The sequence below is a fragment of the Fulmarus glacialis genome, unplaced genomic scaffold, assembly GCF_000690835.1.
Source record: "Fulmarus glacialis isolate BGI_N327 unplaced genomic scaffold, ASM69083v1 scaffold26193, whole genome shotgun sequence".
NCBI classification, from domain to species: Eukaryota; Metazoa; Chordata; class Aves; order Procellariiformes; family Procellariidae; genus Fulmarus; species Fulmarus glacialis.
This window is the reverse complement of record NW_009205219.1, coordinates 409-16,198: the sequence shown is the minus strand read 5'-3', so window position 1 is coordinate 16,198 and position 15,790 is coordinate 409. Positions and strand designations below refer to the sequence as shown.

Below are 15,790 nucleotides of genomic sequence, written 5' to 3'. Positions count from 1 at the left end.
TTGTGATACAGGGTAATAAATTAAACTTTTTCCCCCAGTAAGGTATTGCCTTGCTTCTCATGGAGTGCATTAGTAAAGAACATCATCTCTGGTGTGTGTGGATTGCTCAGATGGAAATTTTGCGTACACTGCTCATAACTTCTTTCAGTAGGCCAGGCTGGAAAGCGGCTCTGGAGTTGTAGATGTTCTGACATTCATTTCTGTATCTGTAAGTTTTCTAAATACTCCAAATGAGAATATGGTTAGATAAAGAAAGGATGGACCATGTCTTTGAAAAGCTAAAGATGGATACCTGAAATTTGTCTGCCTTGTATATAGTAGGAGTGTTAGAGAACATTTATTTCTCTAGTTGTCTTCCATGTGAAAGAAACATTTGCAATGCAAGCTCATTGTGATTTACCACATAGATTTTGTTTTGGTAGTCATTCATTTTTTGGTTTTTACTGCAGATGGTTTTAACTTCTTTACTGACAACCCAGTGTTCAGTTATGGGGTATGGAAGAAATGGATGTTCAAATTAGATGCTGGAGGTTTGGTCTGGCTTATATTTTAGCGTCTGAATGGAAATACAAGCATTCACAATGTCTTCTAGATCTTTTTTCAAAAGAAATTCAAGTTGAAATAGCTGTTCTTGTATTAAAATTGTAGTGAAAACATTGCACACATTGACTGTAGAACAAGCATAGGACTTTGCAGATAGTAATTTTCAGAATGTATTACGAGGAAGTATTTCATCTGCATTTTACAGAAGGGGAACTCAGGACTACTGATAAAGCTAAAGATCGTATTATATTATTAAAAACTATACTGTCTTCTGATTGTTTTAATCTGGATTGTATTCTTTACAAGTTGTGGGCATAAACAGTACATATGAAAAGAATAATTTTCCAAATATATGTGAATGATTTCTCTTAAAGTTTGTTTTTTAATCACTTTGAGCTGATTTTGAATTGTATGTGTGTATTAGTGTAAGCAGGAAATCAGTCAGATTTTCATGCAGTGTTTAAAATAATTAGGCGTTATAAATGAAAATAGATGTTTAAAATGGAATGGCATTCTCTTGCTGTTTCTGATTCAATTTCACTTGCTCACTAGCATTTGAAGGAAGTTGTTTTGGTTCCTTCTGGTCTTGCAGATCAGTTTAAATCTTGAATATTTCAACAGTTAATATTGTTTTTAAAGGGCTTAATTTTTATCCTCACTGAATTGATTTTCTTTTCAGTTTCTTATTCCTATTTGCAGACCTGCTCATGTTTTCTAACAAAAGTGGAGGCTCTTGAATAACAAACTAGCCTTACCTCATTTACTTTTCCAGGTTATCTTCCACATACTCCTTAGAAGGAGTCTTCACATCCCCTGGAGTTCTCAAACTGCTCCTTGAGGATCTTACAAGTATTTTCTTGGGACTCTGACTCATGTTCACTAAACAAACATTTGTGGCACTTTTAGCTGGTGATGTTGTTGCCAGAAATCAGGGCCCCTTCACGCAGTCAGGGCAGCAGAACACGTGCCTATTCCTCAGCTGCTGCTCTTCAGACTGGCACCGTAACACAAAACTGCTTTGATTTGTGGTTGAAGCTAATACGGAGCCGCCCAGCTGAGGTGCAGGCATCTGTTCCCATATGCCAGTTCGGTTACTGAGGATGGAGAATGGCAACTGCTTAAACCACTGCAGTGACATTCTTCAGCATCCTCTATTCCTGGTCTGGGCTGGGAGCTGTTAAGTTTTGTCTACACAAAACTCTGAAGTCAAAGACTTCACATCTGAGATTTAGAAGACTCGATACAGGAAAATCTTGAGATAGTAATAACCGGGTGAATCAAGTGCATGTTTTTTCTCTGTATAAAGCCTCTCTGGATTTGCTCCCTAAAAGCAGAAGCTGTTCCATGCTAAGACACATGGAAGATGCATGTTCTCATGAGTTCATCAGAGAGTTGTGTAAATTTCTTGTCACCTTCACTTTCAGATTTTGCCTTCTAACTTCTTATTCTGCGTGTTATTTCCTGGAAATTGAGGAGATGGGCATCACCAGGCACTTGTTGAATGGAAAAGAACAGGGTCCTGTTTGGCTTGCTGGTTTAAAAAAACAAACAAAACCCCAAACCAACCACGAAAAACCCCTCTCAGTTCTCAGTGAAGCTGCCACTGACTCCAGGAGTTTGTTGGGTTTTGGATGCCGAAGGGCATGTTTTGAACCTTTAAGATGCAGGTGAAATTTTACGGCTTGTAGAGACTATTTCTGTTTCAAATGTAGAATTCGTTCTTGTAAATTGGATTAGCTCAGATACATGAGGAAATCAAGTACCCTACAAAATTTGCTTGCTTCAGCATCACAAGAGGTTTTACTTTTCAAGCTTGGAAAAAGGTAACAGTTTTCCCCCATGACTTTCTATTCCACTCTCAGTAGGTTCTAACAGAGTTGGGCCATGTATTGAAAAATAATATGTTGATGATTTATAATAAAGAGATTTTTCTCAATCAAAAAAACTCAGAAAAACCTAAAGCAGTTATTTGGAGATTTGGTTTTTATGCCATAATTTCTAGGAAGGCAAAACATTTTTGTTCTGCAGTTCTGAGTCCAACTTCAGGTTTTCAGACAGTAACTTTGTGGATTATTTGGTTATAACTATCAAAAAACAAAGATTTAGTGGAAAACAATGAGGTTATAACTTATATTTTTCCCTCTGAATTTTCTTCAGAACCTTTTTCAAGAACACAGCATGCTTTTTTTAAAAAAGAAAAAGTCTGTAATTATGGATTTCTTCTGTAACAGCTGATCATGATGGCTAAATCATTTTTAGATAGCCTACATAACAGCTCACTTTGTTTTTCAAGGAACTTCTTGAACAATAAATATCTTCTAGTTAATGCAGAATAGTTTTTAAACTGTTGCAGTACTGATCTCTTACTCTTCCCCCCTGTGAACACGTCTTTATTTTGATGATACCATTGTAAGAAGGTGTTTTTCACAGTGTTTTAGGATTCTTTTGATGAGAAGGGGGAATAAAGATAGTACCAGTTAAAACTGGAGAAGTCTGTTGTAGAAAGTAGTATTTTAGTGGGGAATCACAAGGTATGCTCAGGACCCTCTTTAAAGTGACAGAATATTCAAACTTTTTAGCCAATTAGTTGCAATACTGCTTTTGCATTTCAATCAGTATTTCTGGAGCATTTGATGAAATTTTTCAAGATAAATGTAGATTAGGTGTTTACACCAAAATCTTTTATTTTAGTAGTTTGCCTTTGTTTTATAGAGATTCTTTTTTTATTATAGTTAATTTCCCTGTTGAAAATTAAGAAGCGATTTTGATTAGTTCTTGTTTTTCCTTCTATTCAGTTTTTTGTGAAAAGGCGTCAGCTTTTAGAAATGAAAATAGCTTTTAAAAAGGAAAACTTTTGCCTCAGGTAGCGAGGCGTGGTGCTGTTCTCTTCTACAGTTCAGAATTCTCTGAATTCAGCAGCATGTGTTACAAGTTACTGACCTTTGATTAGAGTATAATAGCTTGCTAAGAATTGTTAATTACCAAACTTCTGTGAGGAGTTTCTCCTGGGGGATCTCCAGCAAGGTGCTTTTAGTACTGCAGTACCTAAATGTCTGTGCTCATTCTAACATGTTGCGTTCTACTAAAAGGTGTTGGGATTCTCCTTTAAGACAACACTTTGGTTGAAGATCCAGTGTGCTTTAAGTCATAAACTGCAGTGTTAATCATAAATAAACATTAATTTTAAAAAATCTGTGTTTTTTCTGTTAAAATTAACTACTTATTCCTCTTTTAAAGGAGTAAGTTGAGCAGCTAACAAAAAATTACAGTTTTTCTTCATCTTTGTTCTGTGTATGTGTTAGGTGGAGATCAGTCGAAGAGTGACGCTAGAAGAACTCCCCCCTGTTCTTGTTTTACACCTCAAGCGGTTTGTATATGAGAAAACCGGTGGATGCCAGAAGCTTATCAAGAATATTGAGTATCCTGTTGATCTGGAAATTAGTAAAGGTAAGGGAAAAGATAATGTGTTTCCTAGGGGTATCTGTTTGTGTTTCAGTTTTCTTCTTTGCTCCCAGCTTTGTGCAGAAGATTATTCTCCATTGTTGTCTGGAAACATAGTAATTTGGATTAATATCTTGTGTGCTGCTTTTTTCCTCTTTTTTTTTGTTTTCCTTCATAAAAAGTATGTATTTGGGTTTCTGGGTTCAGTCTTGCCAAAACTGGCATTGCCTGTATATGAGTTTGGGCATCCATTTTGCAAAGAACATTATGGTGAAAGATCTTACAAACTTTGCCACATCTTAGACATTGGGTTGGCCAAATAAGAGCTTCCTGCAGATTTAAGGAGTAAGGTTATAGTCTGCTGAGGACAAATATTGGAAGTGATCTTGTTGAATGAGGGGTATGTCCCTACACAAGGCTGTTGCCAAGCAATAGTAGATATTTTTATCTCAGATTTCATTCACAGAAGTGGCAAATTATTGTAATAAACAGTGGCTGATGAAAGGAAACCGAGCATTTTATAGAGAATGCAGCCTGGAGGCAGACAAGTAAGCGGTAGTTCAGAGGTTAAACAGCAAAGTTCATTCTTTTAACAAATATGTTAAGAGATACCGATTTTACAAAGTGTGAGGGCTTGCATGTAATCCAGCATCTGTAGCTTGTCAAATTAAATGCATTTTGTTTTGCTCTGACGAATTGGCTGTTAGCCAGCCAGTAGTTCAAATAGGAAAAAAAGAAATAAAATTAATCATTTCTCATATCTTAAATGAGATATGTACTTTGTCAGACAGTACCCTTTTCTTTTACTTAATATTTTATTTTAAAATTTTTTTAAAGAATGGGTATTTGTAGAACTAGTTCAGTTTTCCTTGACTGACAAAAATGGTTGTAGTATGACTTGGAATCTGAGATTGATTTTTGTCGTTGTCTGACTGTAGGAATGAAAGGGAAAAAATGAATAGTCTGATCTTTTGCCTTTTTTTTTTCCTTCCCCTCCCTTCTTTTTTTTTTTTTATGGTATTTTTTAAACCCTCCATAAATGTTAGTGTTCAGCAAACGTCAAAATTCATTCCCTTGATTACCAGGTATCAGAACCATGACCATTCTTTAAAGGCTGCAGAAGACATTTTAATTAAGCTTTCTCCTTTATGGTAGTGTTGGTTTCTCTTAGAAATAATTGATCCCTTTAAAATTTGAATTTCTAAACTTGCTAACTCTTGCCTTTGTGACTTTTTTTTCCTCCTCCAGAGCTACTATCTCCTGGTGTGAAAAGTAAAATTTTTAAAGGCCAAAGAACCTACCGGCTCTTTGCAGGTATTTTATCTATATGCCTCTAGCCCCTGTATCGCAAATACAAATTCTGCATATAGAATTCTAGAAACATTGGAGTTTCTTGCATTATATAAAATATTTTCTTTTAAATTACATTGAAGTAGCGTGTGGGTGTCCAATTCTTGTACTTAGTGGTGGTTTTTGCATATGTGCATATACACATATATTGATATATCTGCATTTATGTATCTCACTGATCCAGCTTTGTGCAAAAACAGAGTTCTGTAACAGATCCACCCTGAAAAATATCAGCAGAAGCTGAAATACAGCAGTAATATAACTATGTCTAAAATACACCAAATATTCTCAGAATAATGTTTCAATGTCTTTTGAAATGGCTGTTTGAATGCTGGCTTTGCATCCCTTTGAACCCTCAAGATGAGTATTGCTGGCAGGGTATGAATAGCATATTGTAGGTGGAAAAGTTTAACTTGGAGGAGATGATAATTTTCGTATGAGGGAACGATGTTTTTAAGAGTGTCTGCGATGTATACGAAATATCTAAATTGGTAGTTAAGATTTGGAAGCTCATGTAAGAATTCAGAAGCAGCATTTTAATAGTGAACAAAACAGTCTCTGGGCAATAATGAATTTCCCGAAGTGTGAAACTCCTACACAGTTTACGATTTGCACCTGCTTATTTGTGTTGGCGTCAGGAGAACATAATAAACTGGAGAACCGGAGGTCTTAACTTCTACGTCACCAAATCTGTGCCAGTACTGGTGGCCTTATGCGACTCAGTGGTTTGGATCCAGTTTTGTGACTGCTGAGGTTACAGAAGGAAATAACATTCCTGTCTCTTGTGGAAATTCAGGGCTGTTTCTGGCAGTGTAATTTTTTTTTTTTATTGACAGTGGTTTTCATGGGACAAGTTTAGACAGCGTATTTAAGGTGGCTTGAAGAAAATGTGTTATTGCTGTAATTTTTTCTAACTCCTTCTATGGAAAAGTACAATACTTCAGTCTTCTGTCAGTCTAGGACTTCTCATTCACAGAAACTGAGCTTGTTAGATGAATTTTAAATTACTAAAATAAGCTTTTGGAGAATTAAGTTTCAGATATCATCCAGGATTTGCCTAATTATCTAACAATAAATTTTAGAACATCAATGATTCAAGTTTAAGCTACTGTAAAAAAAATTATTTCCTGAATTCCCTAAAATGTATAGATGTAGTATATTCTGCCTTTTTTGCTTTGCTTAAGTCAAGTTATTCTAAAATGTTTCTTTTCATAGAAGTTGTGAAGAAAATCTGAATAAGTTGAAGTGTGACTCTAGTCTGAAAGCGTGTAAACAATTTCATAATTACATACTTCTGCTCTTGTGTCAATTATGGCAATTCTTTCAGCTTTTTATTTGTTCTTGTTAAGTATATGGTTAGGGCTCACGTGTTGCTAGAAGAATTTAAATGCAATTTCTTACATGCATCCTTAGAATTACATACATAAAAGGTCTCTTCCATTTGGAGGCAGTTGCCACATCTAGCACTGAGAGCTCAGCATTGAGCTTGGAGTTTGGTTTCTGTAAGGAGAGCCGAGATGTCTTCTCTGCAGAACAGTTCTGACAATGGAGATAATTGAGGAAAGAAGCAAGTTTGATTCTCTCTTGGAAGTGGCAGAATTAGCAGTTAATCAGAGATGTTCAGTTCACAATTCTGTTAAGGAGAACTAATAAATGTGGAACTTGTAGATTGGTACTTCAATAGAACCTGTTTCCAGAATAAAATTAGAATTAAGACAAAACAAAAATAAAAATGGTCAGAGGGGGAATAACTGCTTAGACTTGTAATCAATGCTGTTTGAAAAGTTTTGCCTGATTTTCTTTTTTATAGACTGCTACATAGTTTTACCTGATTCCCCTCCTCTCCCCCCCCCACCCAAATATTTTCAATAAAATACTGTTGTCAGCAGACAGAGCGAATGTGTCGCTTAGAATATCTTGCTAAGCATGGCAGTACCTGTTGGAAGCTGTGAAGGGTGTGCTGCACTCTTGCAGATGGCCTCTGTGAGGCAAATCCTTCCCAGAAAATCCTCTAGGAAGTTATAAAAAGCAATTTGATGCTTCTGATTCTTAATTTACTTAACATTCCTTTTAGAATCATGAGCTTCGGTATGCTGGAGAAGCATTACTAATATTACATAGCATCAAATGTAAGCAAGCAAGCACTAAACACTTATATTCTTGCTTACGCCAGATCATGCCATCTGCAAAACCATGAGTATGCTATGAAGAAAGCAATATGGGACATTTTTTCTTGACTTACTTTTTCAGCGGATATTTACCTATGTATAGTGTATATGTGCATCATGAATTTCTCTTTGCAGTTGTCTATCATCATGGAAACAGCGCAACTGGTGGCCATTACACTACGGACGTCTTCCAAATTGGTCTAAATGGCTGGTTACGCATCGATGACCAGGCAGTCAAAGTGATAAATCAGTACCAGGTGGTGAAGCCGTCTGCAGAACGCACAGCCTACCTCCTGTACTACCGCCGAGTTGACCTGCTGTGAAACTTTGCCCTTTTACGCTGTGTGTGCAAGATACCTGCTTTGTAGAACGCCAACTATCACTAACTTTTTTTTCTCCTGTAAATGCTCTTTTGAGTGAATCTTTTTTTCTTTTTTTTTTCTTTTTTTTTTTTTTCCCTTGCAACTATGGGATAGAGTGATAAAGGAAACTACCTTGGGTTTGTGCACAACATAGTTTGTGTTGACTTTTGACTTTGCAGAATGAAGTCACTTGGTTGAAAGACTCAGTCTCATGAATCACAAAAATAAAAAAAAAATTAATCTGAGTTAATGCTGAATCCTAAGATAATAAAAGGGGATTTGCATTTGATTCCCACTTTCTAATTGCGTAGTAGAAGAAAACCCTGCACCAGCAACTGAACTTGTAGATTTCTGTGAAAATGTTTTATCTTTACTTAAGTAAAAAAATAAAAAAAAATAAAAAAAATTAAAAGCGCTCTCTGCTTCCCCAATAGTTTTGATAAGTGGTGAAATATGAGCCGATGTGTATGAGATGGAAATGGTCCTATGTGCTTCAAAAAATGTACAAACATACAAAATGCAGAGTTGCTGGTTCCTAATAGGAAGACACATTTTAATAATTGTGTGATGAGAAACTGCTTAAGTACACATTGCAGATCAAATATTTGGAGTTAAGATGTTAGTCTATATAGATGGGTGATTGTAACTTTATTGCTATTAAGAAATTTCAAACTGCATTTATGCTTCTGTGTACATGAAATTAAAAAAAATGGGCAAAATAATTAAGATTGATATTTCTTTCAGTCTGCTTTGTTTAATTTTGCTGTCTGCTCTCCTATAATGTTGAGTTCCTAATTGTACACAGTTTAGTGATATCTAGAAGTATAAAGTTGTCGCCCATCAATAAAAGTCACAAAGTTGGTTTAAGGTGTGTGTGTGGGTTTTGTTTTTCCTCAAGTGTAAATCCTACCCTTGGAAACTCGAAAAACTGCTATGTAGCACTTTTACAAGGGGTAGATAGCGTTCCCCAAATGAAATGCAGATGATTTTTTTTTTCTTCTACAACTTCTTGAAACTTCAGAAACGTTCCCATTCGGCATTGAGGTGGAACTGAACTTTGAGGGGAGAGGGAAAGGGAGAGGAGATCAGTCGGCCCAAACAGCTACAACGCAGGGCCCGCACCCGGGACGTGGTGCTCCCAGGGCTGAACACCCGTCGGCCGGAGAAGGGGATTGAATCCCTTCTGTGTCCTGCGTGAAAGCCCTGCACGGTTGTTTTTCAGGTAGATGTTTTGTTTGTCTTTGACTAAAACATTCCCTTCTTTAGCCAGTTGACATTTTCATTGAAAACTTTGGTAAAAATATTTCCTTGATCAGCTTCCTGTTGCCTTCCCTGCTGCTGAAGATGATTAAAAAAAATCTATATATTGTTTAATGCTTAATTTGATGATAGTGGTGTTACGTGCTTATTGCATCATTGGAGAAGTGTTACAATTGTTGCCAGTGAAGCAGGGCTCATTTTAGCACGGATTGTCAATAAAAGGTTAAGCTGCGTATACCCTGACCAATTACTGTTCACTTTTTCTAGGTGACATTTAGGAAAAAAAAAGTTATTTTCTGCAAAGCTGTGAAAATAAAATTAGCTGCATTAATTTTACAGGTACGGTGTTCCGATAAATTCCTTTCGCATTTCTTTAAACTGCTGATTTCATTTTACTTTGCATGGCCTGTCTGTCCAGGAGATGGGTGCCGGTCTTCAGTGAAAAGGGGTGCTAGCTCTTTCAAGAGACGGAAGGAGCCCTGTACATGCCGTGGGTTTCAGCACCTGCCCATTGGCGTGGGCTTCCCGGCTGTTTTCTGCCCGAGTCAAACAGCAATCGGTCGCTTTACAGAAGACGGGAAGGTCATGCATGAAACAGAATTCCTGCGACTTGGCTGGGTGTTGAATGAGCAGTAAGGCCCGCTGAAGAAAGTCCTCCTGATTTGCCGTCTGGCTTTCCTACCCTCTCATCGGATGGTGGAGAACTTGGGACTTTCCTGCCTGTGAATCGCTCCTGGCCATGCTGTCCCACGTAAGGAATGAGTGTGCTGGCTGGAGCCAGGCTGTTTGGGCTGGTCCTGTTCTCTCTGCTCAAAATCGAGAGATCTTCAGACAGATAAGATCGATCTTCAGTTTCTTTCTTGAATTATTAGGCAGCATTAACTTTATATCACTACCACAATCCTGATGCTGAGAAAATTTTATGGTATTTTATGGTATAGTTAACTTTTTCGTTGATCAGCGAATTTTATTAGTATATTCTGATCTGAAAATTGTGACTGAGACACTCTTCTTGATTTTGGTGACATTCCACCAACTCTGAAACAATTTTGTGTCCAAAGCTTGTTTTGATTTTGGCCAGTTGCAGGGAAAACCTCAGCTCCTGACTGCTCGCTGGGCACGGTGCCCCGAAGCTGGGGCTACCGAGGCAACGTGCCAGGGGGCTGCCGGAGGGCTGGCGCTTCCAGGGTTTCCCAATGCAGGGCTGTCCGGGATGGGAATTACCCCGGAGCAGCCCTGGTGAGACATCGGTTTTGCTTTGAATTTGAAATCTGGGGAAGTGGGGATTGTTTCAAATGGGAAAGAAACCAGATTTTGAAATTACTGTTCTGTACTGGTTATTATTCACGTCCTGTTTCTTGTACCCTGGTTGAAGTAGTTTTCTGTACTGCAGAAATCCGGGGTTTTTTTCCTTTCCCCGCCCCCCTCCCTCCCCCCTTCTGGCTGTGTTGAGTATTCACCTGTATCTCCAGTGGGCTGTGAAAAGGTTCGTTTCTGATAATGTAGGCTTCCCAGAATATTCCAGATAATCATTCATCACCTGCAATTTTAATATATTACTTGATACCAGGTTCCTTGCAATTAACTTTGGTTTTGACTGGTGGGCTGGTGAGTTTTGACCCATTTTACTCAAAAATTACAGGTTCGCGTTTGCGGGTAGGACGTCGGGTATGTTTAGTAGAAACAAATTGGACCCCATGTTGTTGGTCTACTCTTGCACTAACAGGACTCTTAATGGCGAGGGGTTTCCTAGCAAAAAGCTTTTACTGTTTACGATGTCTTAACCAGTTGTGGATGAGTTTGTGATACAGGTGTATTAAAAACACAGGTATTATAAAATCACTTTATTTTTTATTCTGTGGGATGGTTGCTGTTTGCAAGCAGCCCTGCGAGGCTTTCCCAGCACTTGGGAATGTGCTTTGAAATGAAGTTCAACTTTTTGCTATCTGAAGTCTTGCATTTTGTTATCTTTTGCAAAGGAAACGCTGTCTTAGTCTCAATCTTCCCATGGATAATAACACGAGTTTTGTCTGTTATAGGTGACTCGCCAACTTCAGAAATGACAGTGTTCGACCTGGAGCAGACAACACCTCTTTGTGATGAGCGGTTTCGGGCGGAGTCCAGCCCAGCAGAAATAGCTTAAAAAAGGGTAAAGTGAAAAAAAGAGGAGGAGAGGAAGAAATGAAGAGTAGGATGAGAAAAAACGAACTGGTGTACAATTAATGAGATTTTAGTATTATTTCATTTAGCTGTGCTTGCGCTTCTGCTGAGGTTTGCTTAGAGTTGCTGCATCTGTGATGGATTAATATTACAGTATTTAAATTACCGTTTAATCACCTAATACAGTTTTCCCTAATATAGGCTTGGTCCTAAGAACATCCTATTTGATATTTTTTGCTATCAGGAGGTTTTTGGTGTTGAGACGTACGGTTGTGCGTTCCTTTGCAGCTGTGGAAGCTCCAAGGGCTTTTCCTATGTCCTGTGCGTTATCCCCTGGAGTAAAAGAATAGAAAATGAATTTATATCACCACTCAAGTTCTGGTATACAACTTAGACCTTTCCTGTTCATAAAAGACCTGTATAAACATCTTATAATAAAAGTTGTCAGGATTGGAGAAGATTATAAGAGGAGCTCCTGCTGCAACAGTGCAGTTCACTCTGAGTCTGTGTATTCAGTTCTACATTTCACTTGACGTGAGCAGGTTACAAGTGTTATTAATTTTAAAGAAATGGCAGTGAGTAATTGCCGGTTTAAAAAGCAAGTGTTGAAATCCTCTCCTAGTATGAAATGGAAGTTGTTCAGATGGTATTAATTTTTTGATTTTTCACTAAGGATATTACAAATGCACTTGTTGCTAAAATCTGTCTTTTGCAGTGTATTACTCAAAGGAAAAAAAAAAAGAGTAAAAAGTATGTGGCAACAGTCTGATGTGAACACATAACCACAATTTTTATTTTCTATATTAAACTCCTCCCATTGTTGCAAAACAAAGATTTTGCAGCCTTTTGATTATTTGCTTTGTCTGTGAGTGATTATGTAAAAGAAAAAAAAAAACAACACCCATCCCCCCCCCCCCCGATACACCATAAATCTGGTGGTTGTTTACTGATGTTTAAACCAGGTTTTAAGAAACGTTTTTTTAAAAACCGCACATTAAGACCTAAAGTTTTCAAAACTAGAAGCTTTGGCTGTGCGAGTCCACAGAAAAATCTCACGCCAGGTCTGCACGGGGGATGATTTGATGGGGTGGAGGAGAAAGATTACCAAAAGCAGAAGGTATCTGGGGGTGAGGGGAGGTGGTGTGGCTTTTAATTAAGAAACTGTACTGTTTTGCACAATATCGAGAGGGTGTCGCCCGCGGGCCGGGGCTGCGCTGCAGCAGAGGGCAGTGGTGGCACACGCGAGATTCGTGGCGTTGCAGCTCTAAAGCTGCTGCCAAAATTGCTGCCGGCTTTGGGGAGCTCCCGGGCTGGCAGCAAGGAGTTTATCTTCACAAATGTGCTATAAATCTCTCTTGTTTTCAATAGGAGTGGAGTACGCCTTTGACATGCAGTGGATGTTCCCAAGATGTTCGGGGATTCGTGCGACTGTTGGGGTTTATTCCAGGCAATTTCTAATGACCCAAAGGATTTTGGAAAGAATTTGTATTAGCAAATAACCAGACGTAATGGCTGCGGAGCTGGTGATTGCAATTCACCTTCTCCCTTTGGGGTGAAATTTCCAAAAATGAGTGTTGGGTTAGTATTTCTGAACTGTTTCAGTCTGCAGATCTGTACCGGTTGCTTTATTATTAAGAAAGTATGTTTCAACATCTCTCACTGCAGATGTAACCAGGGAATGTGATGAGCTGCGGTAACAAGGTGAGGGGTTTTGTAGCTTTTAGTTCACGTTTCACTTGTGCTTAGAGTGGTCAGCAGTGCCCCCAAAATTCAGCAATTAATTTCTGAAATTGCTGCATGTCTGCTTGTTTCTTTGTCTTACTGACCTAGTTTTTTACCTGGGCACTGACAAAACAGCAGAGGCTTTGGGAGGTGTTGTGGGGAGTTTTTTTCTTGCATATCATCAGCAGATTAAACATTTGGGGAAATGTTCTTTATTGTGAGAAGGAGGAAAAGAAATTTGAACCTGGGTGGTCACAGCCCAGGCTGCCCCAAAACAGGAGAGCAGTGAGAGAGAATAAATAGGGGTTCACCATGCCAAATATTAGTTATATTTGGGAGTAAATCTTAGAAATGCCTGGCTTTCACTCCAGTGATTCGAGGTCCCCACGCTGTTAATTCATTTGCTGGAGCAGCCTCCATATAACGCCAAGGCAGCACCATGCCGTACGGTCAAGAGTCTGGGGCATCTTCACCCCACCCCTGCAGGAGGGCAGGGCGGGCGCTGCAGGGGTTTCTTGGCCACCTCCACCCCTCTGCACCATCCTCCAGCAGAGAGAAAGCCCAGACAGGAGGGGGAAACGTAAGCAGACAGCGAAGCCGAGGATGCGGTTCCCCCAAAGACCCGCGTGGCCGTGCCGCTGCCCGCCCGCTGCCCATCAGGACCAGCTCACGGGCTGCTGGTCTTCCCCATGACGCTCTCGTCGTACGTGATGACAGCCGAGTTTCTGCATGTTTCCTATTGCCACCGGGTTTGCTTCATCCCCGTTATTCCCCTCGTACTTCCTCTGTTCTGGAGCAGGACTCAAAACCAGATAGTAACAGGAGTTAGCACCGCGGCTTTGAGCCTCTCGCCCCGTTCTTCGCTCTGCCCCTGCTCGTGTTCGGTGCTGTTATTGCGGAGCTACTATTTGAATAGGAAATAAAGGGGAATTTAGTTGAAGTTGAAAATCAAGACATGCTGTCTGCATGTTCAATTAGGAGGGCAGAAATCTGCGTTTCTTCCTATTCATTGGCTATTACATTAAAAGCCTTCTCTCCTAATATATACTTATATATGCAGCCTGCTTTATGTGGCTTTTACCACATATGAAATGGAGACGTTATAATCAAGGCAGTAATAACGCTGAATGATTAAAAGTAACTTCTGATTGTTTTGGCTTTGGTCAAATGTATGACCTGAAACTGCTGACTCGAGACAAAATGAGGTGCATAAAAAGCCTCGTTCCGGGCTGTGCTCATCCCTAAACACGACCGTGCACCGGCGGTGACTTGTACAGTGAAACCATGCTGGTGTATATTAAAAAATAAATTAAAAAATCAAATCTTTGTAAAGCAGCAGGGTTGATGGAGAAGTCAGACAGCCCAAACCATCCTACAGGGATTAATTTCCCATAGGAACATTTGTGGAGATGACAAAATACTGAATTTCTCTAAGATCTGGAAATCATTCGTACGTCGGTACGTGAAATTTAAAATGAGTTAATTCAACTTTCTGGTAGTTGGAGTGAACGGCACCTTCTGAGGGCCGTGACTCAGGGCTGTGGAGCTGCGTGGTTTCGGGGTGGCAGCCTGTGCGAGGGCACGATGGTTCCCCACTGTTGGCCCTCCTTATTCAGGGAAATTAGGAAACCGGGGGCTTGCAGCATCTTTCAGCTGATGAAATAAACCTTCTGCAAATACAGCAAACTCATTGATCTGGAGTGAATCAGAGGAGCAAGGAAAAAAAAAAAAAGGAGGATGCAGTGATTTTAAAGCAGTGCAGAACCTCCTGTCAGCCCAGTTCTGTGTGGTCTTTGAATTGCCCGCGTTGGTGGCAGCATCCGAGCCTTTTTGGGAGCGAGCAGCCCAAATTGCACTGAATCGCTCTTAGCCAGGTAGAAGTGCCAGGTCCAAATGATGGACCATATGTTGTCGGTTCACATACACAGTTTGTTTTGAAGTAAATAGAAACTCTTTGTAAATACAACTGGGAGAATGTGGCCAGTGGGGAAGAGCAGCCAGAAAGGGTGTCGTGGCTGTACTAGGCTGCAGGACTGGGACTGACTGGTGAGGACTGGCTCCCCCATGTCCCATCTACGGCTCAGTTTAAAATACGCAGACCAGAAATGGTGCTGAAGATACACCCCAAGTGATGAATTTCTCAAAAAATTCTCAGGAAAATGGTGTAAGAGATTAAATCAGCAGATATATCTTGGAGTGACTTCAGAGGGGTTGTTTTCTTGGCTCAGTGGAGTTGCTCTATCGGCTGCCAATATTTGCTGCCTTGCTCACGCGCTGCTGAACAAGTTTGATAAATGTCATTCTGCTTTTTGAGCACTGCTGGGGTTTAAACAAGGCTCTCAGCGGCTGAATATCTTGTAAGCTTCCTTATTGTAAACAGTAAATTAAATTGGTTGGTGTTTTGCTGAAAGAAATAAATATTGACTGTTTAGAAGAATGGAAGGACTTTTTTCCCACGAGAACTTTGGAGAGAGGACTAGACAGTGGATTTGGAAAAATCATAGCTGCTTCACTTGGATATGCCAAAGCCAGGAGGTGGGTGCTCCCCTGCCTCTGTGCTGGTGCCCCCTCCGCAGGGGGACACCCCAGCCTGGGGTGGGTCACCCCGGTATGTGCCAGCAGATGTGCTGACCCCGCAGTGCTGCCGGATGGGGACCCCAAGGGACTCCTGTGGGTGGTGATGCCTGGACCTGCTCGCTCTGGGTGCTCAGCACCGCAGCATCCCGCTGCGGGCTGGCTGCATCAGAGGTGCTGTGATATACTCATGTTATTACTCATGATACG

The 15,790-nt window shown here is 39.9% G+C and overlaps 1 long non-coding RNA gene across 1 annotated transcript; it reads left to right on the top strand.

The window, feature by feature from the left end:
- The first annotated feature begins 3,843 nt into the window (after positions 1 to 3,843).
- On the top strand, positions 3,844 to 8,099 carry LOC104075003. Its single transcript, XR_683497.1, has 3 exons — positions 3,844 to 3,990; positions 5,233 to 5,298; positions 7,638 to 8,099. It is a non-coding gene; the product is annotated as an uncharacterized LOC104075003 (long non-coding RNA).
- The last annotated feature ends 7,691 nt before the right edge of the window (positions 8,100 to 15,790 follow it).